This window comes from Musca domestica, unplaced genomic scaffold, assembly GCF_030504385.1.
Source record: "Musca domestica strain aabys unplaced genomic scaffold, Musca_domestica.polishedcontigs.V.1.1 4, whole genome shotgun sequence".
Classification (NCBI taxonomy): domain Eukaryota; kingdom Metazoa; phylum Arthropoda; class Insecta; order Diptera; family Muscidae; genus Musca; species Musca domestica.
The window spans coordinates 3,201,621-3,226,869 of record NW_026712328.1 but is presented as its reverse complement, the minus strand read 5'-3'; the positions used below and the strand labels follow the sequence as shown (position 1 = coordinate 3,226,869).

Sequence of the window (25,249 nt, the reverse complement as noted above, 5' to 3'; positions counted from 1 at the left end):
TTTCAAAATTTAGAGATTTTTTAACATGGTGCATATATATATAATTCACGTTTGAGTGATAGCACACAAAAACAGAGGAGAACCTCGAGAATCACAATAATTAAAAGGACGAAAGGACTAATATTATAACCCACAAGTTCGCGTTTATCAGTTTCGGCTTCACCCTTCCGTCTCTCGATATTATCCCCCGGTACTAATTAATCTCTTGATTCGAATGTATCTCGTTTTCCGCATGGGCTGTAGATGTCGTTCGATAGACATTTTACACTGCACAGAATCAATCGGTCATTTTTGGTTTTCATAACAAATCCATAAGTGCAGATTTCGTGGAATTTAAATAAGTAACAGCTAATTTCGTCATTTCATCGTGAAAATAACCAATAACAGTGGGCTTTAAGTTTTATATAGAGAATCTATTAAAAGATGAAAATAGTGAATATTCAATAAATACCAAAAATTCAGTATCAAATCGATAAATTGATCGAGTGTACAAATAACATCATATGAAATCACAGGAAATATATGTATAGAGGGTATTTGTATGAAAGTTTTCTGGCCATTAATTATTTTTTTATATGTAACTTCTTTAAATCTTAATTATTTTTTTTTAGCATTAAGTTTTTATGTAGAAAGATAATATTATTCCCTATTCAGAATGTTTAAAGGTCTTGCACTTTACCGAAAACAACGTGGCCGACTGTGGAATCAAAATACTTGATAAAGGCAATTGCTGCGCTTCACTTACGTCTACATTATGGTATAGAATGGTACCTCGTCCAACATGTGCCTAATCAGAATAAAAATTTGGTAATTAGAGTAGAAAGCAAAAAACCCTTGGAATTAAATGGACAATTCTCGACGCACAGTACGAATGTATCTTTTATACTCATCTGATCAATTAACAAGCTTATGCATTCATGATCAATTAAGTGTTAAGAATACCGACAATAAGCGAGCTCCAACTGTAGGATTTTGATTTACCGATGGATCCAGTAACCAATCATTCACACAAGAGACAGTATCATTAAAAAATTGTCAATGTAGAAAACGAAAAGTAATGGAAAATAATCACTCAAGAGTAGTTCAACACGGGGAACTCAGAACAAAAGCGCAACAATGGATGAGAATAATACCAACTGTCTCCACACATAAGAACTCACACTATTGTTAGATTTAAAATAAAGCATTGATAAAATAAATAATATAAATTGTTGAATATTTTAGTATTATGCTCTCACTCGACTTGCTCCCATAATGAATAATCTCATTAAGAAACGATCTCTGTATAACCTGAGGTATGATGCTATATTATAAATATATACAGTTATTAAAATTGTTGTTGCTTTTAAGTATCATTTTTATTTCGGTAGTGTTTACTCAAGATAGTCTCTTTTAATTTTCCTCAGGTACTAAACTTTTAAAAAACTCCGGTCAACTAGAACTTTTATGAAAGCAGAGTCTGTAAGATGCATGAGAGTGTTCTCTGTCTGCCTATATATACTTTTGTAACCGTTTTGAAATTATCAGTATATTGAAATTACACGTGCAAAATGAAATGAATTTTCTTATCGTTTTACCTGTATGCATATAAAGCAATGCTGTGCATGCCATACAATTAGGAATGTTAAGGACTTATTAGTTACATATTTTTTACATATATATCAAATTTATTTTTCAGTTACATACTTTACTTAATATTATGGAATTTTTAAACCATATAGCAATGCTATATATATCCAATAGTTAGGAATGTTAAAAACTTAGTAAGTAACCATATTTTACTTCCAGTACTTGTGTTTGTAGTACGGGAAATACAAATGATAAAAATAAAGCTAGCAGGTTCTTTTCAGATTGGTATATTTCTCAAATAGCAATAATTTATCCTAAAATCATATTAGGCGCAAAGATAATGAACCAAAACATCACCATTTCTAAAAGGGACTTGCAGTCCTTATACTGCCTTAATTTAATTCCTATAAACATGAATGCAATAGTAAAAATCGTTGAGCTGTGTGATCAAGTACCTCCTGAAGTTATGCTCCTGCTGAACTCGGTGTAATTGCAATTGTGCTCGCTAGGGCAAACACTCCTTTTTAGCAGAAATTTTCTTATCATACGATGAATACAGCTTTGAGCACTTTCCATTAATACGCAATCTGAGCTGCATACATTGTTTTTTTATTTAAAAATTGCTAACGCATATTCATTTTAAAACTGGTTTTTATCGCTTGAAGTAGGAATACATTCAACTCATTGCGTTTTGATATGAAGTTGTGTATTTTATTGATACACTCCAATTATATTTCCTTGCTACATGAATTTGCTTCCTTTTTTTAATGTTTCTAACAATTGGATATATATTGGATATTGGCTTGCACATTAAACAGTAAGCGAAACCCAATTTATAATGTTGTACTAGGTTGTATTAAAAACAAGTTAGAAAGTATGGGTCGGTATTGCCGGCTGATGTATACCCTCAGCCAACATTTGATTATTTAAATATATTTTGACTTCTGTTTTGATTACTCAAATTTTCTACCCTCAATGGAGTAGGTTCCTTCAGTTTGTATGACATATTTTTAGATACTGTGCGTCAGGTACCAGCTTTAGTCGATGGAATGTATTCCATTTTCATACTTCACCTAATACAGATAAAAAATTAAGTTAAAACTACAAAAAATCGAACATTTATATTCAATTTTATGCGAAATCATAAATTCCATTCCATGGTTTCTGGAAATAATGAGTTGTACTAATTCTGGGACGGAATCGGATGTTAATTTTGCTTATTATGAGCTTCATGGATATTAAGAATTTTGAACCTTGGTCGTGAAGGTACCAGAAGGATTGGACCGATATATCCCATCTTCACAACGGATCTTTTGTCAGTAAAAACAATGGGATGTGTGAAATATAAAGAGGAACTGATGCTCATTTTGGATTTAACAAGTATAAAAAATATCGGTCGGTTTTGCCGACAGATGTATACCCTCAGCCAATGTTCGATTATTTAAAAAATATTTTGACTTGTGTTATGATTATTCAAATGTTTAATACCTTATGCAGTAGGTTCCGAAGAAAAAATATGATATTAACATTGCGACGTGCTAGGTTGGACTGTGTTGTGTTGATGGAAACATTGGGATGTACGAAGTCTTGAATGGAATCGGATGCCAATTTTCCTTTTTACCAACTTCATAGATATTCAAAATCATTACAACGGATCTTATGTTAGTGGAAATAATGGGATGTGTGAAATATAAAGAGAACCTGATGCTTATTTCGGATTTTATAAACGTTTTGGTTATTCAAAACTTTACCAGAAGGAGTGGACCGATATATTCCAACTTAACACCAGATCCAGGGTTTATAAAAATATTGGGATGTGTGAAATTTGAAGACAATGGGAATATCACATCACATTTAATGAGAGTTGTTGGAGTGGACCGATATTGTCCGATTTTACACCTGACCTAGCACAGTCGCAAATGTTAGGATTTGCAAAGTTGGATTACTGCTTTTCTTTCTCTGCAGAAAAAAATATTGAACAGTGTTGGCCTGTTTGTTCGGGATACCGTAGTAATTTGTTCCTGCAAAATGGTCAGGCTTTATCCCTTTTATTGTTATGTTTATAAAAACAACGTTTGTTTATTAGTGGAGAACGCTGGTAATGTTTTCCAGGGGGTAAGGCAGGGAATACCTAGGTTTCGGAAAGAGCCAACAATCATCATCAGTTCCCTTGTTTCTTGTCTGGGATATTCTCCACCTGCCTCCACATCCCAATATTTTCATAAGCCCAAGATCTGGTGTTAAGATGGAATACATCGGTCCACCTATTCTGGTACCTCCCCCACAAGAGGTCGAAATTTTGAATATGCATTAAGCTCATAAAACGCGAAATTAACATCGGATTCTATTTAGACTCGGCACATCTGAATATTTCTATCTATAAAAAACGGTAGAGATCGGACCATTCCTCCTACAACCTCCCCCTCAGAGGGTCAAAGTTTTGATTAACCAAAACGTTTATAAAATCCGAAATAAGCATCAGGTTCTCTTTATATTTCACGCATACCATTATTTCCACTAACAATAGACCCGTTGTGAAGATAGGGTATATCGGTCCACTCCTTCTGGCACCTCCCCCACAAAGGCTCAAAATTTTGAATATCCATGAAGCTCATAAAAAGCGAAATTGACATCCGATTCTATTCAAGACTTGGTACATCCCAAAATTTCCATTAACACAACACAGCCCAAACCTAGCACGCCGCAATATTTATATCATATTTATTCAGGTCCGATACGACATGGCCAATATTGGCCAATTCCTTCGGAACCAACTTAAAAATATTTTTAAACAAGTAAGAAAGTATCGGTCGGTTTTGCCGACAGATGTATACCCTCAGGCAATGTTCGATTATTTTAAAATATTTTCTGTTATGAATTTTCAAACTCTTGACCATCCATTAAGTGATTTTGAAAGAATGGGTCAATATTGTCCATTTCGTATGTGACCTACATAAATATGACATAAATAGATATAATATATGTATATATATACAATTTTACTGAAATGTATATTATGTCTGCAGGACTTTTGGTATCATGTAAAATGGATCATGTAGGTTCACAGCTACATTCGGTGTTCTTAAGATTTTAGCAGAATTTTTAATGGGTTTTATTGTTTTTGAGAATTGCCAAATCGTTCCAAATGGCGAAGGGTATTCAAAGTTCGGCCCGTCCGAACATGCAGCTTTTTTACTTCTTTGCTTTTAGTTTCTAGAAAGTTCACCATGACTGTACTCATATACCCGACAAAGGAAATATAATTGGACTTATCTAACTCGAATTTCATGCTTATTCTTGACAGCAACGTAATTATTTGGCAGAGTTTCGACCATTCAACACATGTTTCCAACTTGAGAATTATACGGAAGTAGCCGGGGAAACGAGTCAAATACTGTACAAATTCAATTTATCTCACATAAGATAATGGAGTCTGTTATAGAACACATTATAAAACTTTTGGTAGCCTTAAATGAACACGATATTTGCACAAGAACCATTAAAATATAAGGTGCAGTCCTCAAACTTATTGCTGGAACTCCTGTTTTAAGAATTGTGTCCATTTATTGGAAATGTAATCATGGTGCAGACTGTTGCATCACTTCTAGTATTGAACATTCATTAAAATCTACTTAGTATTTATTATTGCAACATTGATATAATAATATCATATTTTAACGAATTCGAGCTAAATCTTCCACCATACTTCAGTCTGCCTTGGAGGTTCCGGTTTGGTTTTCGTTTGAGTGTGGTTCTTCGAATCAGTTTTATTAATTTTACTTTGCTTTTAAATTATCGTAATGTTATTAGTGAAATAATTCTTTTAAAATACATATAATTTTTTCAATTGATATAATTTTTTTTTGTGAAGACTTTTTTGGACGAATCATTAAATGTTTCTACAAATTCGAATGAAATATAATTCTTTGGAGTTTTGGTAATGAAGTTTGATAAAAATGGTTTGCGGTTATATGGCTCCAAAAAACACTTTTCAATGACAACAGTCGAAAGAAAAAACAAAGCTAATGAAATTCAAAGATGATACTTCTGTTTGAATCACAAAACATATTAAAGGTGTCCTAGCACAAGACGGTGTCAAATGTGTAATTGACGTGTCCATACACTACTGTTCGTGAACAAGCAAACAGACAGAGACAAAAAAGTAATCGAGAGGTTTAAAAGCAACAATCATGACATAAGAGAAAGAATCGACTCATTCGCTAGCTGCAGGACAAATAAATGTACATACAATATTAGGGGAATATGTAACGATGAGGGCTATAATCGACCAGGGATCCCAAGTAACATCTATGTCAGAGGAAGCCGTTCACATTCTTGGACTTCCGCGGATCAAAATAGCACTGTGATTCATGGACTTGGCAGTACACAATAGGAGTCTCAAAATATAAAGTTAAGGTAGATATGAAACCTCAATTTTTAAAGCAATTATATATAGAGGAATAGAAAAACTATAGTTTGGCAGATCATTTATCCAACAAATCTCACGGAGTGGATTGGCAATTTCAAAATTTAGAGATTTTTTAACATGGTGCATATATATATAATTCACGTTTGAGTGATAGCGCACAAAAACAGAGGAGAAGCTCGAGAATCACCATAACTAAAAGGACGAAAGGACTAATATTATAACCCACAAGTTCGCGTTTATCAGTTTCGGCTTCACCTTTCCGTCTCTCGATATTATCCCCCGGTACTAGTTAATCTCTTGATTCGAATGTATCTCGTTTTCCTCATGGGCTGTAGATGTCGTTCGATAGGCATTTCACACTGCACAGAATCAATCAGTCATTTTTGGTACAGCCATAAACGTTGATGGACCCGGCCTCTGAATCCTCGTACTCGTTTTTTGGAGCAAATCCGTCATTGCGGATTTTGGTTTTGGGTTTTCATAACAAATCCATAACTGCAGATTTCGTGGAACTTAAATAAGTAACAGCTAATTTTGTCATTTCATCGTGAAAATAACCAATAACAGTGGGCTTTAATTTTTATATAGAGAATCTATTAAAAGATGAAAATAGTGAATATTCAATAAATACCAAAAATTCAGTATCAAATCGATAAATTGATCGAGTGTATAAATAACATCATATGAAATCACAGGAAATATATGTATAGAGGGTATTTGTATGAAAGTTTTCTGGCCCGAAATTAATAATGTTATTTATTACCCGCAAGGATAGGAATTATTATATAATAACTTCTTTTATTTCTTAATTATTTTTTTTTTTTTAGAATTAAGTTTTTATGTAGAAAGATAATATTATTCCCTATTCAGAATGTTGAAAAGATCTTGCACTTTACTGAAAACAACGTGGCCGACTGTGGAATCAAAATATTTGATAAAGGCAATTGCTGCGCTTCACTTACGTCTACATTATGGTATAGAATGGTACCTCGTCCAACATGTGCCTAATCAGAATAAAAATTTGGTAATTAGAGTAGAAAGCAAAAAACCCTTGGAATTAAATGGACAATTCTTGACGCACAGTACGAATGTATCTTTTATACTCATCTGATCAATTAACAAGCTTATGCATTCATGATCATTTAAGTGTTAAGAATACCGACAATAAGCGAGCTCCAACTGTAGGATTTTGTTTTACCGATGGATCCAGTAACCAATCATTCACACAAGAGACAGTATCATTAAAAAATTGTCAATGTAGAAAACGAAAAGTAATGGAAAATAATCACTCAAGAGTAGTTCAACACGGGGAACTCAAAACAAAAGCGCTACAACGGATGAGAATAATACCAACTGTCTCCACACATAAGAACTCACACTATTGTTAGATTTAAAATAAAGCATTGATAAAATAAATAATATAAATTGTTGAATATTTTAGTATTATGCTCTCACTCGACTTGCTCCCATAATGAATAATCTCATTAAGAAACGATCTCTGTATAACCTGAGGTATGATGCTATATTATAAATATATACAGTTATAAAAGCTGTTGTTGCTTTTAAGTATCATTTTTATTTCGGTAGTGTTTACTCAAGATAGTCTCTTTTAATTTTCTTCAGGTACTAAACTTTTAAAAAACTCCGGTCAACTAGAACTTTTATGAAAGCAGAGTCTGTAAGATGCATGAGAGTGTTCTCTGTCTGCCTATATATACTTTTGTAACCGTTTAGAAATTATCAGTCTATTGAAATTACACGTGCAAAATGAAATGAAATTTCTTATCGTTTTACCTGTATGCATATAAAGCAATGCGGTGCATGCCATACAATTAGGAATGATAAGGACTTATTAGTTACATATTTTTTACATATATATCAAATTTATTTTTCAGTTACATACTTTACTTAATATTATGGAATTTTTAAACCATATAGCAATGCTATATATATCCAATAGTTAGGAATGTTAAAAACTTAGTAAGTAACCATATTTTACATCCAGTACTTGTGTTTGTAGTACGGGAAATACAAATGATAAAAATAAAGCTAGCAGGTTCTTTTCATATTGGTATATTTCTCAAAATTTATGCAAGTACATCAGTTCTCGTTATAAATCTTGAAACTACATTTATATCCTCTCTAGCTATTTCAAATGCCTTTGTTGGATCTGAAAAAAAAAACCTCCTAGCTGTATTCTCATAATTTGTATTTCCCGTTCCTGGTTTTGGTGGGGCTAATATGAGCCCTTATTAACGAAAACATCGTGAATATGCGACTTTTTGTGCTTCTTAACTCTTTGATTGAGTCACTGTCATCACCATTTCTACAAGGGAGTTACTTTGCAGTCCTTATACTGCCTTAATTTAATTCCTATAAACAAGAATGCAATAGTAGAAATCGTTAAGCTGTGAGTACCTTCTGAAGTTATGCTTCTGCTGAACTCGGTGTAATTGCAATTGTGCTCGTTGGGGCAAACACTCCTTTTTAGCAGAAATTTTCTTATCATACGATGAAAACAGCTTTGAGCACTTTCCACTAACACGCAATCTAAGCTGCATATATTGTTTTTTTTTTTTTTTTTATTTAAAAATTGCTAACGCATATTCATTTTAAAACTGGTTTTTATCGCTTGAAGTAGGAATACATTTAAAATCCGTTTTGTTCTAGCTGGACTAGCGTTCAACTCATTGCGTTTTGATATGAAGTTATGTATTTTATTGATACACTCCAATTATATTTCCTTGCTACATGAATTTGCTTCCTTTTTTTAATGTTTCTAACTATTGGATATATGCAGTATTGATGTATTGGCTTGCAGATTAAACAGTAAGCGAAACCCAATTTATAATGTTGTACTAGGTAATATTCAAAACAAGGTAAAAAGTATCGGTCGGTATTGCCGACTGATGTATACCCTCAGCCAATATTCGATTATTTAAATATATTTTGACGTCTGTTTTGATTACTCAAATTTTCTACTCTCAATGGAGTAGGTTCCTTCAGTTTGTATGAAATATTTTTAGATGATGTTCGTCAGGTACCAGCTTTAGTCGATGGAATGTATTCCATTTTCATACTTCACCTAATACAGATAAAAAATTAAGTTAAAACTACAAAAAATCGAACATTTATATTGAATTTTATGCGAAATCATAAATTCCATTCCATGGTTTCTGGAAATAATGAGAGGTACTAAGTCTGGAACGGAATCGGATGTTAATTTTGCTTATTATGAGCTTCATGGATATTAAAAATTTTGAACCTTTGTCGTGGAGGTACCAGAAGGAGTGGGCCGATATATCCCATCTTCACAACGGATATTTTGTCAGTGAAAAAAATGGGATGTGTGAAATATAAAGAGGAACTGATGCTCATTTCGGATTTAACAAGTATAAAAAATATCGGTCGGTTTTGCCGACAGATGTATACTCTCAGCCAATGTTCGATTATTTAAAAAATATTTTGACTTGTGTTATGATTATTCAAATGTTTAATACCTTATGCAGTAGGTTCCGAAGAAATAAATATGATATTAACATTGCGACGTGCTAGGTTGGACTATTGGAGAAAAGTTTGGAGGGTGAGATGAAAAAATTTGCAGTCATTACTAAGCCACTCGTCCGACAGGTGTTAACATTATTCAGTGACAGCGGTTTATATTGTTTACAAGCGTAGAAAAAAAGATATCCGTGATTCCATCACGGTGATAGTATAATTTCTTTATATTTGTGTCTCGTAACATCGCTCGTTAATGTGATACTGGTAGTGTAGCCCGTCGTCAAGGAAGTGGATGGAAGGAAACAGCAACATCGGCAGAAATGGTTTGAAAAGTAAAGATGCTACTCGAGGTGAACATATAGCAATGTTCCATTCGGCAAATATTGAAAAATTAGCTCGGGGTAAAGTCATTGAAATTCCAAAAAGTTCAAGAACTTACACCGAAACAGAAAGAAAATAGACTCCAAAGATCCAAAGAGTTGCTTCGCTTGACCGAAAGTGGTGAACTGCCGAATTCGATTTTCTCCAATGAGAAAACATTCTTTGTCCAGGAGTTTGTAAACAAGCAAAATGATCGTGAGGTCAGCTGAAAATTTAAACCTTTTGTTGGCCATCAGACCCCAAGCGTCGGCTCTGGTGAAGGTGTGGGCCGCCATAACAGCCAATGGTCGCTCTCCGCTCGTTCCAATGACAGAATAAATGCCGAATATTATCGCGAAAATATTCTGGTGGGTGTATTAAAAACTTGGGCACGCAAGAATTTGGCCGCAGACCTTGGACATTCCTGGCTTTATATCCAGCGCACAATGGACACCAAAATCTCCGGATATCAATCCGTTGAACCAAAGTGTCGATCACCTCAAGCAAGCGCTGTACTAAAATACCACAGAGCTACATTCGGCAGAGGTGACGGTTTCATTGCCCATGTGCAGGCCATAATTCGTGCCAAAGGTAACTTAAACTTATTCTAAAATGTGATGCTATTTCCGACATTTTTTGCTTCCATTCAATAAAATTTAAAAAAAGGTAAAAATTATGGCGTTTGACTTTATTACAGTTTTTTTTATCTTACCCTATACATACATAGTAATTATTTTATTGATTAAATAGAGCGTTTTTGGCAGGATCGAATTTAGTGCAGTTTCAACTGGTGTTGTGCAATTAAGTCGCCTAAGATGTGTACCGAGGACAATAAGCGGATATACATTTTATTTTCGAGTTACGAAACTCGATGCTGATACATGTATTTTCTATCAGTTTTGTATAAGGCGATTGCAACATCTCCTTCATGGGGACTTCTATCTTCTCTGTGCACTTTGCATCCAGGTATTTTTAAGTTATGATTTGGTTTAAGAAATATTTCGTTCAGTAGGAGAATGTCAATGGATTTTTCTTTAAAAAGCGTTTGAAGCTCTGTAGACTGTGATTGAGTGGTAATGCATTGAGAGTTTCAATGCATTACTTTAAGGCTTCTTTGTGTATGACTAAAATGCATATTTTATCATCGACATGATGAGATTTTATTGTTCCATTTACATTTACTTCGCTTGTGCAAAAATTTGAAATATTTAGAAAATACAGGAACTGATGCTTCAAGTATTTTGGCAAACGAGATTTCCGGTCTGAATGCTTTCGGATCGTTTGGAATAAAAGTAAATTTTTTTGCTGGGTAAATTTATTAATTGCTATATCCAAGTCTACAGGACCTGGCCGTCTTTGTGCAAAAAATTTCTCAGAGTTAAACATAGTCATGCATTGTACACATTGTGCATTGCGTATGGTCGATACTTAATTTTAGAGGTTTCCTCCAGTGAATGTTAATTTTACACACTTTCCTTATATTGATAATTTTGGCTTTAGTGTTTACTGATCGACCAAACTCAGTGTTATAAATTCTATAATTTTCAGAAGAACGAGCGTTTTTAATTTCTTCCATATTGACAACATTCATGTTGTATGAGTTTTTTAAATCGTCTTTAATCTCACTTGGTGTATTTGCACTCGTGAAAGTAGAAGGTATAACATGATTCGATGATTTTTTTTTGCTTACTCAAAGAGTGTAATTGAATGTGAGATAATTTTGGTATCGAAGGACATTCTCTTATATGTATGTAATGTGCCAATCAATTTGTCCACTCTTAGGAACTTATGCTCAGCGTCCACAATTACATCTGCGAAAAATAAGACCATAATACTCTGACACCTCAAAATGATAGCAGGTGTTATTTTTAACTAAATTTCGTAATTAATTCGTATAGATATTGTATTTTTTCTGTGAAAATATTTTATTTTACAATGTCTAAAAATTTAAGAACAAATTGAAAGTAGTAAAAAATTACACTTCACAATTAGCTAAAGAAAACATTTTTATATAAAAGTATCTGGATGCAAAGGTGTTAAACTACAAATATTAGTGAAATCATTTGGATAATGTAGTTAGAGCTTTAAAAAAAAACTTAAAAGTGGTCGAATCCGTTAGAAAATATTTACTTAGAAACTCATGCTGATCATGAAAAATTACTATGTTACGCTGTTAACAAAGAAATAGTGGATATAAAAATTCATGTCTTTAAATTAATACAAAAATTCATGTCTTTAAATTAATCAAAAAAAAATGTAAGTATATGAAGTTGAAGAAAAAGGTATAACTCTTTTTGAACAAAATTTAAAAGAGCATTCTAATACAATATATTCGTGCTAGCATATTTTCAAGCCATTTGATTTTCTTATTTCTGTAAATTATGGACAAATTGCTTACGAATTATGTATAGGAGTACAAAGTTAATGTGTGTTCAACAAAAGTTTTGGACAGAATAGCATTCAATGCAATAACATTAATTTAATGTTTTTTGTCATAGAAGTTATTTTTTAAAATAACTTCTGGGGAGAATATCCCAGACAAAAAACAAGGGAACTGATGAGGATTGGTGGCTCTTTCCGAAACCTAGGTATTCCCTGCCTTACCCCCTGGTAAACATTACCATCGTTCTCCACTAATAAACAAACATTGTTTTTATAAAAACAACATTAAATGGATAAGCCTGACCATTTTGCAACAACAAAATATTTGAAGTAAAGATTATATTTTCTTCTGGTTTTTCGTTTGGCTTGAGGTCAGAATTTAAAAAAAAACAGACGAATTTGTTACTTTATATATTAATTTATTTGTCCGATATTTCGACTATCGTCGATAGTCGTCATCAGGAATTTTACTTCAAAAAAACAATTAACATTTAGAATAAATAAATAAAACAAAACACTATAACGACAATTACATTGGATTTTAACTCTTCTGTTTTTAAGTTCTCTGATGCAGCTTTTCCATCCTTTCCTTTTTACTCGAATTTTCCAACTAATTTTTCTTATGCTTTCGATGACATTTCTATAAATTTGAGCACAATGCCGTGTCAGTTTTGTAGTTCATTCGTTTATTAGAAGGTACATTTATAATATGTAGCATTTCTAGCATGTACCTACGTTTGTAGTTATTTTCTTGTGCCAAGATGTCGACATCTTTGAAATTGGGCGTATGTCCTTCTTGTTGGCAATGGGCAGCAAGGGCAGTTTTTTGCTCTATGGGTTTAGTTTTTGTCTTTTGGTCCGATTTATGAGAGCTAATACGAGTTTTTAATTTAGATTTTGTTAACCCAACATATGCCTTCTGACATACGTTGGACCCGTCCCCATTACATTTAATCTTATAAACGACGTTAGATTTATCCTCGTGTGGAATTTTAGTTTTAGTTCGACTAAAGAAATTATTGTTGGTGTTACTGCTTTTGAATGCCAATTGATACTTTTCACTGTTGTACATGTTTGATGAAGAAAATCTTTCCGAAAACCCTGGTATATATGTAGATCTTTTATATGTCTTTTCCACTAATTTTGTATTTTGGTATGCTCTATTACCTTCAGCGCGTTTAATCGATTTATTAACAATGTTTCTAGGGAAGTCATTCATTTTTAGGATCTTGATTTTGATTTTGTTCTTTGCATGGAATTTTCTGTCACTTATTTTCAAGACCCTTTGGATAAAGTTTGTGGCCGTGTTAATTTTTATTCGTCGCGGATGCTTTGAATGGTAATTAATTAATCTATCCGAGGCTGTTGGCTTTTGGTACCAATCTAATAGCAACTTTTTTCATTCTCTTTGTACTAAGCTATCTAGATATGGTAACTGATCATTCAATTCACTCTCCATCGTAAACCGTAGTTGTTTGTTGTACATATTCAACGTTTTAAGTGTATTTTCTACTTCCTCCTTTTTACGATGCAAAATATGTCGTCCACATTTTTTGTCAAGAATCTGGGTTTGATAGTCAATTTGTTCATAGTTTCGTCAAGAAGTTTCTCCATTATTATGCCCGCAATGATTGGTGAAATAGGTGAGCCCATCGGCATGCCTTTTTGTTGTTCATATATCTTATCCTTATATGCGATTACATAATATTTTTTATCCGGAAATGCTGCAAATATCTATTTGATTTTCGCATGATTCCATCACCATATACTTGTTAACATTTACTTTGACTTATGACCATTAAGTACTTTATCTGTGTTAATAAATGCAATACACTCTTTTATTATTTAATCTCTATATTCAGACTGCGAGTTCACCTCGAAGAGTTGCTGTTCCTGTATTGGTAAAGGATGGAAAGCCTTGTTCTTCCAGTAGTTCTACTCAATCTCACCCTATCCATGCTAATAGTGAATCAGTAGATGATCATGCAAACGTCGTTAGTAGTAACGGTAGTATTAATATTATCTCGGAGATACCAAACTCCCACTCTCCTGACACATCAACTTCCATATTAGCAGTCATACAATGATTCGGTTTCAAGTGCCCAAATGTTGCCACAGCCCTGCAATAACACAATAGTACCAAATAGTATAGCAATGGCATACAGAAATCAAAACAATTTTATACAAAGTAGTCATCAACAGCAATGTGGAGGGTACCTTCCACTTCAAGGTAGGGCGTGGTAAAAAAAAAATAATAAAAAATCTTCATGTTGTCAACTATTGAATGATATGTCTCGAGTCGCGTATGCTATTGTAAATATTACTTTGAACTATTGAAAAAAACCAAACGCATACAAAAGTTGAATATTTTATACAAAACATAAACTTGCTTTGAATTTGCATACACACACAGCGTCTATAAGTTTACATATATATACATATATATACACACATATATATATATATATATATATATATATATATATATATATATATATATATATATAATAGGTACGAGATGTACCTCAGCAAGATAGCAAGTAGGAATAACCAAAACAGACTGAAGTAAGGTGGTAGCTTTAGCGCTAATTCGTTGAAATCTGACATTGACATACCAATGTTGCAATAAGAAGTAGTAAACAGATTTCAACGAATGTACAATACGATAAGTGTTGCAACAAAGTGCACCACGATTCCATTTCAAATAAATGGAGACAATTCTTACTTAAACATTAGCCGGCCACCTTACAGCATCCTGGGATGGTGTAACAATATAAATTAATTCGATAAATTGTATAAAGTAGCGGTAGAGTGCAACATATGAGCCGTTTCGAAAGTAAACGATAACCAAATTGATAGTTCAAAGTCACCAAGAACCCACATTTATGGATTCGGACTTGTGTAAAACTTTTTAAGTTCAAAACAAAACCCACAGTTATGGGCTATTTTCACGACACAATAACGACATCCGCAGTTACGGATATTATTTCCACGAAATCCGCAGTGACGGATTTGCTCCGAAAAACGAGTACATTTGTGGCCATTTTACAATACGAGATATCAATTTCGAAAAAAATGTTTATTAATGACGACGAAATGCTTTATGTCGTTTCAATAGAGCGATTTTGTCGATGAGGAATTGGTCCAGTTACAATCCAACCAAATATAGTATTTTGAGCAAGCAGAGAACCAGACGGAAAGCGAAAGCTGTGGTCTTTAATAATTCTAGGGTACAAGTCTGCTCCTATCAAAATATCTGCTGGACTTGACTTGAACAATTTTGAATCTGCTAATACGACAGTAGATAGTCGATTTCTGAGGTCGAACGTGACCGCAAGAGAGGGTAGATTTCCTGAAATCGAATTTAGCACGACTGCTGAAGTTTTCAGGGACAATGAATGGTCTAGGCTAATTCTGATCTCAATATTACAAACATTGTTTGATGTTGCCACAAGTGAACAATTAACACCCGAAATGTTGGAATTAGACGTACAAACAGGAAGCTTAAGTTTCTTTTGAAACCGCTCAGTGACGAAAGAGGACTCAGAGGCCGGATCTATCAACGCCCTAGCAGAATATGAACCGCCTTGATGAACGACTTTCACCAGGGCAGTGCCCAAAAGAACGGATTGATTCTGCGTAGGGTGAAATATCTGTCGAACTACGTCACCAGCCGATATGTAGGAACGAGATGCATTTGAATCAGAAGATTGACTATTGCTTGGGGAACAACTCGAGGGACAAAAAGGTGGAGCCGAAACTGACAAACGCGAACCTGGTGCTGTTGTCATTGGACTTGGACTATTTGTTGTTGAACCATCTCTATGAAGCAATGTGTGATGATTCCCATCACAAAATACACACCGACGACGACTTCTACAATTTTTTATCTCATGTCTCTTGCGCAAGCAGTTTATAAACAAACGATGAGGCTTCACCGTAGAAAATCTTGCCGAAAGGGTCATATTTGAAATTAGGACATTCAAAAAGAGGATGGCTATGTGAGGGGCAAAACAAGCAACAAGAGTAATATGACGGCCGAGGAGATAACGAACAAAAACGAGATTGATCAACCAGTTTTGGTGATGATTCAACTTCTATCATGTCGTGAAGACAAGTGAGAGTACGAATTCTCTCCGTCAGAAAACTATCCAAGTCCTTCCACAAAATCGCAGTTTTGAAACTTTGCTCCCACATTGTCAGTGTAATTTTTGGCAAACGTTGGAGACATATGAAAACGATAATTGGATTCAAAGTATCCGTAGGAATATCATATATGGACATCGCATAAAGACATCCATTAATGTCGCACTGAATTACTTTCGAATCGAAGCTACTTCCTTTTAAAAGAACAAGAAGCGTGAAAAGAGATTTCAAATGACTATGGGCGAGTAACAGAGGTTTATCATATTCGTCCTTTAAGGCATTCCACGCTAGGCCGAAACTGCGGTTGTCAGGGGGAGTCTAGAGACGATTTCTTGAGCTTCTCCACTGGTCTTGCGCACTAAATAACAAAGGCGCTCAATATCACTCAAATGCGAATTATTTATATAGACCGCGCTAAATAAATCTCTAAACCTGGGCCAATTTTGGAAATTACCATCAAAAACGTCTATATAACAAGGAGGCAAGGCTAGGTTATGATCACTGTCTACTAGAGGAGGATCAACAAAACTCTTAACGACACTAGGATTCCCAATAGACGATATTGGGGAACTAGCTTGAACACCAACTTCACGAGAAGTATGAGTGGAAGAGTTCAAGTTTATTAAAGCAACATCGCGAGACTGTGCATCTGGAGGAATATCACGTGGATGCTGCGATAACGATGCTAATGAACTGCTACGAGACGAGTTCAACGAGGACTTTTTCAACTGACTAACCTCAGACAGCCTGGTTTTTAACTGACTTAAGCAAACCATATATTTTTCCCTAGCTTCCTCATATTTTGTATAAACGGAATCAAAATCCGCTTTGGTAGCCGCACCCGACGTTTCCAAATAAGTTTCACATAATTTGAAACTCTCGTCAGAAGTTTTAATTTCTTAACGTACCCTATGACTTTAATAAGGATTTTCCATTTACAATTAAAAGCAGCTAGCGAATTTTGCGATATGATTATTAAGTAAAAGTACGAAATTCAATTTCAAAAATTATCTTTTCTACCGAAATTGTAAAAAAAACAATAAATTTTATCTAAAATTTTACCAGAAAAACCAAAGAAAATGCGAATCAACTGCGAATATTCTAAAATATTTGCCAAAATTTAGAAAAAGATCACACAAGTCGAATATTATCTACCATAAAAACTCAAAATTTCGACCAAGATATTTAGTTTTAGAATAAAAAGTTATTGAAACCCACAAAAGTAGTATTTGTTCAATTAACTAACACAATAGGCTAAATGTGCCCAATATAGGGTGCACGTTACTAAAATTATCCAAAAATATTTTTACTATTCATACACACACTTATATGTAATATTCACCAACAATTTCTAACTTTGTATCAAACGTGTTACTTAACCACAATCGACCGACCCGAGTGGTGTAGCGTACACGTAACAAAGAAGAACAACCAATCAACGTATGTATGTTTATTACTGACGGTCAAGTGACGGCTACCAGTAACAAGGGTATGTACGTATACAGCGTGTGTGTATGATCGAACGACAAACAACGAGAAAGCAGTAAAGCATAAATATGTCACTAACATAAATATGTGAATATAATTATGTATGATTATTGAACACCGAACAATGCAATGTGCACTAAAAGAATTGATGCTCGTATTTGTTGTTAGTTTTTAATTTATCTCACACGAACATGAGATCACAACACAAATGTGACAAAACAAAAAGTGATAACATTCATGCAAAATAGAATGCGACAAATTATTTTTCTTTTGCACTTGCACTGTTCGATGTTGTCAACGACAATTGGACTTTGACCACAAACGAAAAAGGGAACTCCGCGAAGCGTTGTAAAGTGGCCGTTTTGTTATTGTAATATTTTTGTTTATTTGTTTTCGCGGGCTCACAACAATCACAACAATAAAAATGCACTGCACCTACCTTTTGTTTATAAATCAATATTATGATGATGGGGATAATAATGATGTTGATGCAGATGATGTTATGGTGAATACTTCTTCCACACGAGCATAGAAGGCAAGAACCGAAAGTACATCAATAATAATGGACTGTATTATTCTGTAATGGCTGCGAAATCCGTCTCGATTGGACTAAATGTTAGCCCGAGATGGCGAATCCGGCTCGACAAGATCAAATGTTAATGCGCCGAAATTGCGCTCCGATAAAGGGGGAGAGAAAAATAGAAATAAAACACGATCGTTTTAGTTTCTTGTAAGTTAAATATATGACTTCTTTATTGATATTCAAATCAATAGGTAACCAAATTTACCTTAGTAGTTACACACGAACGTGTAATGTTTACAGAGTTGTGTACGAACACTCAACCGATAGCAAAGACGGAATCACCAAGACAGACTGAAGTAAGGTGGTAGCTTTAGCGCCAATTCGTTGAAATCTGACATTGACATATCAATGTTGCAATAAGAAGTAGTATTTCTTACTTAAACATTAGCCGGCCACCTTACAGCATCCTGGGATGGTGTAACAATATAAATTAATTCGATAAATAGTATAAAGTGGTGGTACAGTGCAACATGTGAGCAGTTTCGAAAGTAAACGATAAACAAATTGATAGCTCTGATCTTTAATAATTCTAGGGTACAAGTCTGCTCCTATCAAAATATCTACTGGACTTGACTTGAACAATTTTGAATTTGCTAATACGACAGTAGATAGTCGATTTCTGAGGTCGAACGTGACCGCAAACGAGGGTAGATTTCCTGAAATCGAATTCAGCACGACCGCTGAAGTTTTCAGGGACAATGAATGGTCCAGGCTACTTCTGATTTCAATATTACAAACATTCTTTGATATAGCCGCAAGCGAACAATTAACACCCGAAATGGTGGATTTGGACGAACAAATAGGAAGCTTAAGTTTCTTTTGAAGTCGCTTTGTGACGAAAGAGGACTCAGAGGCCGGAGCTATCAACGCCCTAGCAGAATACGAACCACCATGATGGACAACTTTCACCATGGCAGTGCCCAAAAGAACCGATTGATTCTGCGCAGCGTGAAATGCCTGTCGAACTACATATCTAGCCGGTGTAGAGGAACGAGATGCATTTGAATCGGGAGATTGACTAGATGTTGGGGAACAATTCGAGGGACAAAAAGGTGGAGCCGAAACTGACAAACGCGAACTTGGAGGTGTTGCCATTGGACTTGGACTATTTGTTGTTGAACCATCTCTATGAAGCAATGTGTGATGACTACGATTACAAATCAAACACCGACGACAACTTCTACAATTTTTGATTTCATGTCCCTTACGCAAGCAGTTGATACACAAACGATGACGCTTCACCGTAGAAAATCTTGCCGAAAGGGTCATATTTTTGAAATGAGGACATTCAAAAAGAGGATGGCTCTGCGAGGGACAAAACAAGCAACAAGAGTAATATGACGGCCGAGGAGATAACGAACAAAAACGAGATTGATCAACCAGTTTTGGTGATGATTCAACTTCTATCATGTCGTGAAGACAAGTGAGAGTACGAATTCTCTCCGTCAGAAAACTATCCAAGTCCTTCCACAAAGAAATCGCAGTTTTATTTTTGACACTTTGCTTCCACAGTGTCAGTGTAATTTTTGGCAAACGTTGGAGACATATGAAAACGATAATTGGATCCCAATGATCCGTAGGAATATCATATATGGACATCGCCGAAAGACATCCATTAATGACGCGTTGAATTATTTTCAAACCAGAGCTACTTTCTTTTTCGAGAACAGGAATCGCGAAAAGAGATTTCAATTGACTATGGACGAGTAACCGAGGCATTCCACGCTAGACCGAAACTGCGGTTGGTCAGAGGGAATCTCGAGACGATTTCTCGAGCTTCTCCGCTGGTTTTGCGCACTAAATAACAAAGGCGCTCAATATCACTCAAACGCGAATTATTTATATAGACCGCGCTAAATAAATCTCTAAACCTGGGCCAATTTTGGAAATTACCATCAAAAATGTCTATATCACAAGGAGGCAAAGCTAGGTTATGATGACTGTCTACTAGGGGAGGATCAACAAAACTCTTAACGACACTAGGATTCAAAATAGACGATATTGGGGAACTAGCTTGAACACCAACTTCACGAGAAGTATGAGTGGAAGAGTTCAAGTTTATTAAAGCAACATCGCGAGACTGTGCATCTGGAGGAATATCACGTGGATGCTGCGATAATGATGCTAATGAACCTCAGACAGCCTGGTTTTTAACTGACTTAAGCAAACCATATATTTTTCCCTAGCTTCCTCATATTTTGTATAAACGGAATCAAAATCCGCTTTGGTAGCCGCACCCGACGTTTCCAAATAAGTTTCACATAATTTGAAACTCTCGTCAGTAGCTTTCCATACATTTTCTATATTAGAGCTACGTGCCTCTAATTCGAAGAAGTCAAGATCTTCAAGTTTTAATTTCTTAACGTACCCTATGACTTTAATAAGGATTTTCCATTTACAATTAAAAGCAGCTAGCGAATTTTGCGACATGATTATTAAGTAAAAGTACGAAATTCAATTTCAAAAATTATCTTTTCTACCGAAATTGTAAAAAAAACCACAAATGTTATCTAAAATTTTACCAGAAAAACCAAAGAAAATGCGAATCAACTGCGAATATTCTAAAATATTTGCCAAAATTTAGAAAAGGTTCACACAAGTCGAATATTGTCTACCATAAAAACTCAAAATTTCGACCAAGATATTTAGTTTTAGAATAAAAAGTTATTGAAACCCACAAAAGTAGTCTTTGTTCAATTAACTAACACAATAGGTTAAATGTCCCCAATATAGGGTGCACGTTACTAAAATTATCCAAAAATATTTTTACTATTCATACACACACTTATATGTAATATTCACCAACAATTTCTAACTTTGTATCAAACGTGTTACTTAACCACAATCGACCGACCCGAGTGGTGTAGCGTACACGTAACAAAAAAGAACAACCAATCAACGTATGTATGTTTATTACTGACGGTCAAGCGACGGCTACCAGTAACAAGGGTATGTACGTATACAGCGTGGGTGTATGATCGAACGACAAACAACGAGAAAGCAGTAAAGCATAAATATGTCACTAACATAAATATGTGAATATAATTATGTATGATTATTGAACACCGAACAATGCAATGTGTACTAAAAGAATTGATGCTTATATTTGTTGTTAGTTTTTATTTTATTTATCTCACACGAACATGAGATCACAATACAAATGTGACAAAACCAAAAGTGATAACATTCATGCAAAATAGAATGCGACAAATTCACTGTTTTTTTTTTTTTTTCTTTCTTCCAAATTATTTTTCTTTTGCACTTGCACTGTTCGATGTTGTCAACGACAATTGGACTTTGACCACAAACGAAAAAGGGAACTCCGCGAACCGTTGTAAAGTGGCCGTTTTGTTATTGTAATATTTTTGTTTATTTGTTTTCGCGGGCTCACAACAATCACAACAATAAAAATGCACTGCACCTACCTTTTGTTTATAAAGGAATATTATGATGATGGGGATAATAATGATGTTGATGCAGATGATGTTATGGTGATTACTTCTTCCACACGAGCATAGAAGGCAAGAACCGAAAGTACAATTCGAAGAAGTCAAGATCTTCAAGTTTTAATTTCTTAACGTACCCTATGACTTTAATAAGGATTTTCCATTTACAATTATTAAGTAAAAGTACGAAATTCAATTTCAAAAATTATCTTTTCTACCGAAATTGTAAAAAAAAACAACAAATTTTATCTAAAATTGTACCAGAAAAACCAAAGAAAATGCGAATCAACTGCGAATATTCTAAAATATTTGCCAAAATTTAGAAAAAGATCACACAAGTAGAATATTGTCTACCATAAAAACTCAAAATTTCGACCAAGATATTTAGTTTTAGAATAAAAAGTTATTGAAACCCACAAAAGTAGTCTTTGTTCAATTAACTAACACAATAGGTTAAATGTGCCCAATATAGGGTGCACGTTACTAAAATTGTCCAAAAATATTTTTACTATTCATACACACACTTATATGTAATATTCACCAACAATTTCTAACTTTGTATCAAACGTGTTACTTAACCACAATCGACCGACCCGAGTGGTGTAGCGTACACGTAACAAAAAAGAACAACCAATCAACGTATGTATGTTTATTACTGACGGTCAAGCGACGGCTACCAGTAACAAGGGTATGTACGTATACAGCGTGTGTGTATGATCGAACGACAAACAACGAGAAAGCAGTAAAGCATAAATATGTCACTAACATAAATATGTGAATATAATTATGTATGATTATTGAATACCGAACAATGCAATGTGTACTAAAAGAATTGATGCTTATATTTGTTGTTAGTTTTTATTTTATTTATCTCACACGAACATGAGATCACAACACAAATGTGACAAAACCAAAAGTGATAACATTCATGCAAAATAGAATGCGACAAATTCACTGTCTTTTTTTTTTTTTCTTTCTTCCAAATTATTTTTCTTTTGCACTTGCACTGTTCGATGTTGTCAACGACAATTGGACTTTGACCACAAACGAAAAAGGGAACTCCGCGAACCGTTGTAAAGTGGCCGTTTTGTTATTGTAATATTTTTGTTTATTTGTTATTTTTGTTTATTTGTTATATATATATATATATATATATATATATATATATATATATATATATATATATATATATATATATATATATATCTGGTGTTAAGTTGGAATATATCGGTCCACTCCTTCTGGTAAAGTTTTGAATAACAAAAACATTTATAAGATCCGAAATAAGCATCAGGTTCTCTTTATATTTCACACATCACAATATTTCCACTAACATAAGATCCGTTGTAATGATTTTGAATATCCATGAAGCTCGTAAAAAGGAAAATTGGCATCCGATTCCATTCAAGACTTCGTACATCCCAATGTTTCCATCAACACAACACAGTCCAACCTAGCACGTCGCAATGTTAATATCATATTTATTTGGGTCCGATACGAAATGGCCGATATTGGCCCATTTCTTCGGAACCTACTGCATAAGGTATTAAACATTTGAATAATCATAACAGAAGTCAAAATATTTTTTTAAATAATCGAACATTGGCTGAGGGTATACATCTGTCGGCAAAACCGCCCGATACTTTTTAACTTGTTAAATCCAAAATGAGCATCAGTTCCCCTTTATATTTCACACATCCCATTGTTTTTACTTACAAAAGATCCGTTGTGAACATGGGATATATCGGTCCACTCCTTCTGGTACCTCCACGACAAAGGTTCAAAATGTTTAATATCCATGAAGCTCATAATAAGCAAAATTAACATCCGACTCCGTTCCAGACTTAGTACATCTCATTTTTTCCAGAAACCATGGAATGGAATTTATGATTTCGCATAAAATTGAATATAAATGTTCGATTTTTTGTAGTTTTGACTTATTTTTTTTATCTGAATTAGATGAAGTATGAAAATGGAATACATTCCATCGACTAAAGCTGGTACCTGACGCACATCATCTAAAAATATTTCATACAAACTGAAGGAACCTACTCCATTGAGGGTAGAAAATTTGAGTAATCAAAACAGACGTCAAAATATATTTAAATAATCGAATATTGGCTGAGGGTATACATCAGTCGGCAATACCGACCGATACTTTTTAACTTGTTTTGAATATTACCTAGTACAACATTATAAATTGGGTTTCGCTTACTGTTTAATCTGCAAGCCAGTACATCAATGCTGCATATATACAATAGTTAGAAACAAAAAAGGAAGCAAATTCATGTCGCAAGGAAATACAATTGGAGTGTATCAATAAAATACACAACTTCATATCAAAACGCAATGAGTTGAACGCTAGTCCAGCTAGAACAAAACGGATTTTAAATGAATATGCGTTAGCAATTTTTAAATAAAAAAACAATATATGCAGCTCAGATTGCGTGTTAATGGAAAGTGTTCAAAGCTGTATTCATCGTATGATAACAAAATTGCTGCTAAAAAGTGTTTGCCCCCAACGAGCACAATTGCAATTACACCGAGTTCAGCAGGAGCATAACTTCAGGAGGTACTTGATCACACAACTCAACGTTTTCTACTAGTGCATTCTTGTTTATAGGAATTAAATTAAGGCAGTATAAGGACTGCAAAGTAACTCCCTTGTAGAAATGGTGATGTGTTGGTTCATTATCTTTGCGCCTAATACGATTTTAGGATAAATTATTATAAAATCCCACAGTTGGAGCTCGCTTATTGTCGGTATTCTTAACACTTTATACCCTTGGTATTTTGCCTAGTGTGAGATTTGAGTATTTCCCTTCCATAAATAATACAGTTCTACTCTAATTACCAATTTTTATTCTGATTAAGCACATGTTGGACGAGGTACCATTCTATACCATAATGTAGACGTAAGTGAAGCGCTGTATTTGCCTTTGTCAAGTATTTTGATTCCACAGACGGTCACGTTGTTTTCGGTAAAATGCAGGATCTTTTCAATATTCTGAATAGGGAATAATATTATCTTTCTACAAAAAAACTTAATTCTAAAAAATAATTAAGATATAAAAGAAGTTATTATACAATAATAATAATAAATAACATTAATAATTTCGGGCCAGAAAACTTTCATACAAATACCCTCTATACATATATTTCCTGTGATTTCATATGATGTTATTTATACAATTGATCAATTTATTGATCTGATACTGAACTTTTGGTATTTATTATATATATTCACTATTTTCATCTTTTAATAGATTCTCTATATAAAACTTAAATCCCACTGTTGTTGGTTAATTTCACGATGAAATAACAAAATTAGCTATTACTTATTTA

The 25,249-nt window shown here is 34.0% G+C and overlaps 1 protein-coding gene across 3 annotated transcripts in view; it reads right to left on the bottom strand.

Moving 5' to 3' along the window:
- LOC131804140 (uncharacterized) overlaps positions 1-25,249 on the bottom strand; it is a 359,889-nt gene that overhangs the window by 111,529 nt on the left and 223,111 nt on the right. The gene's annotated exons all lie outside the window — the stretch shown is intronic.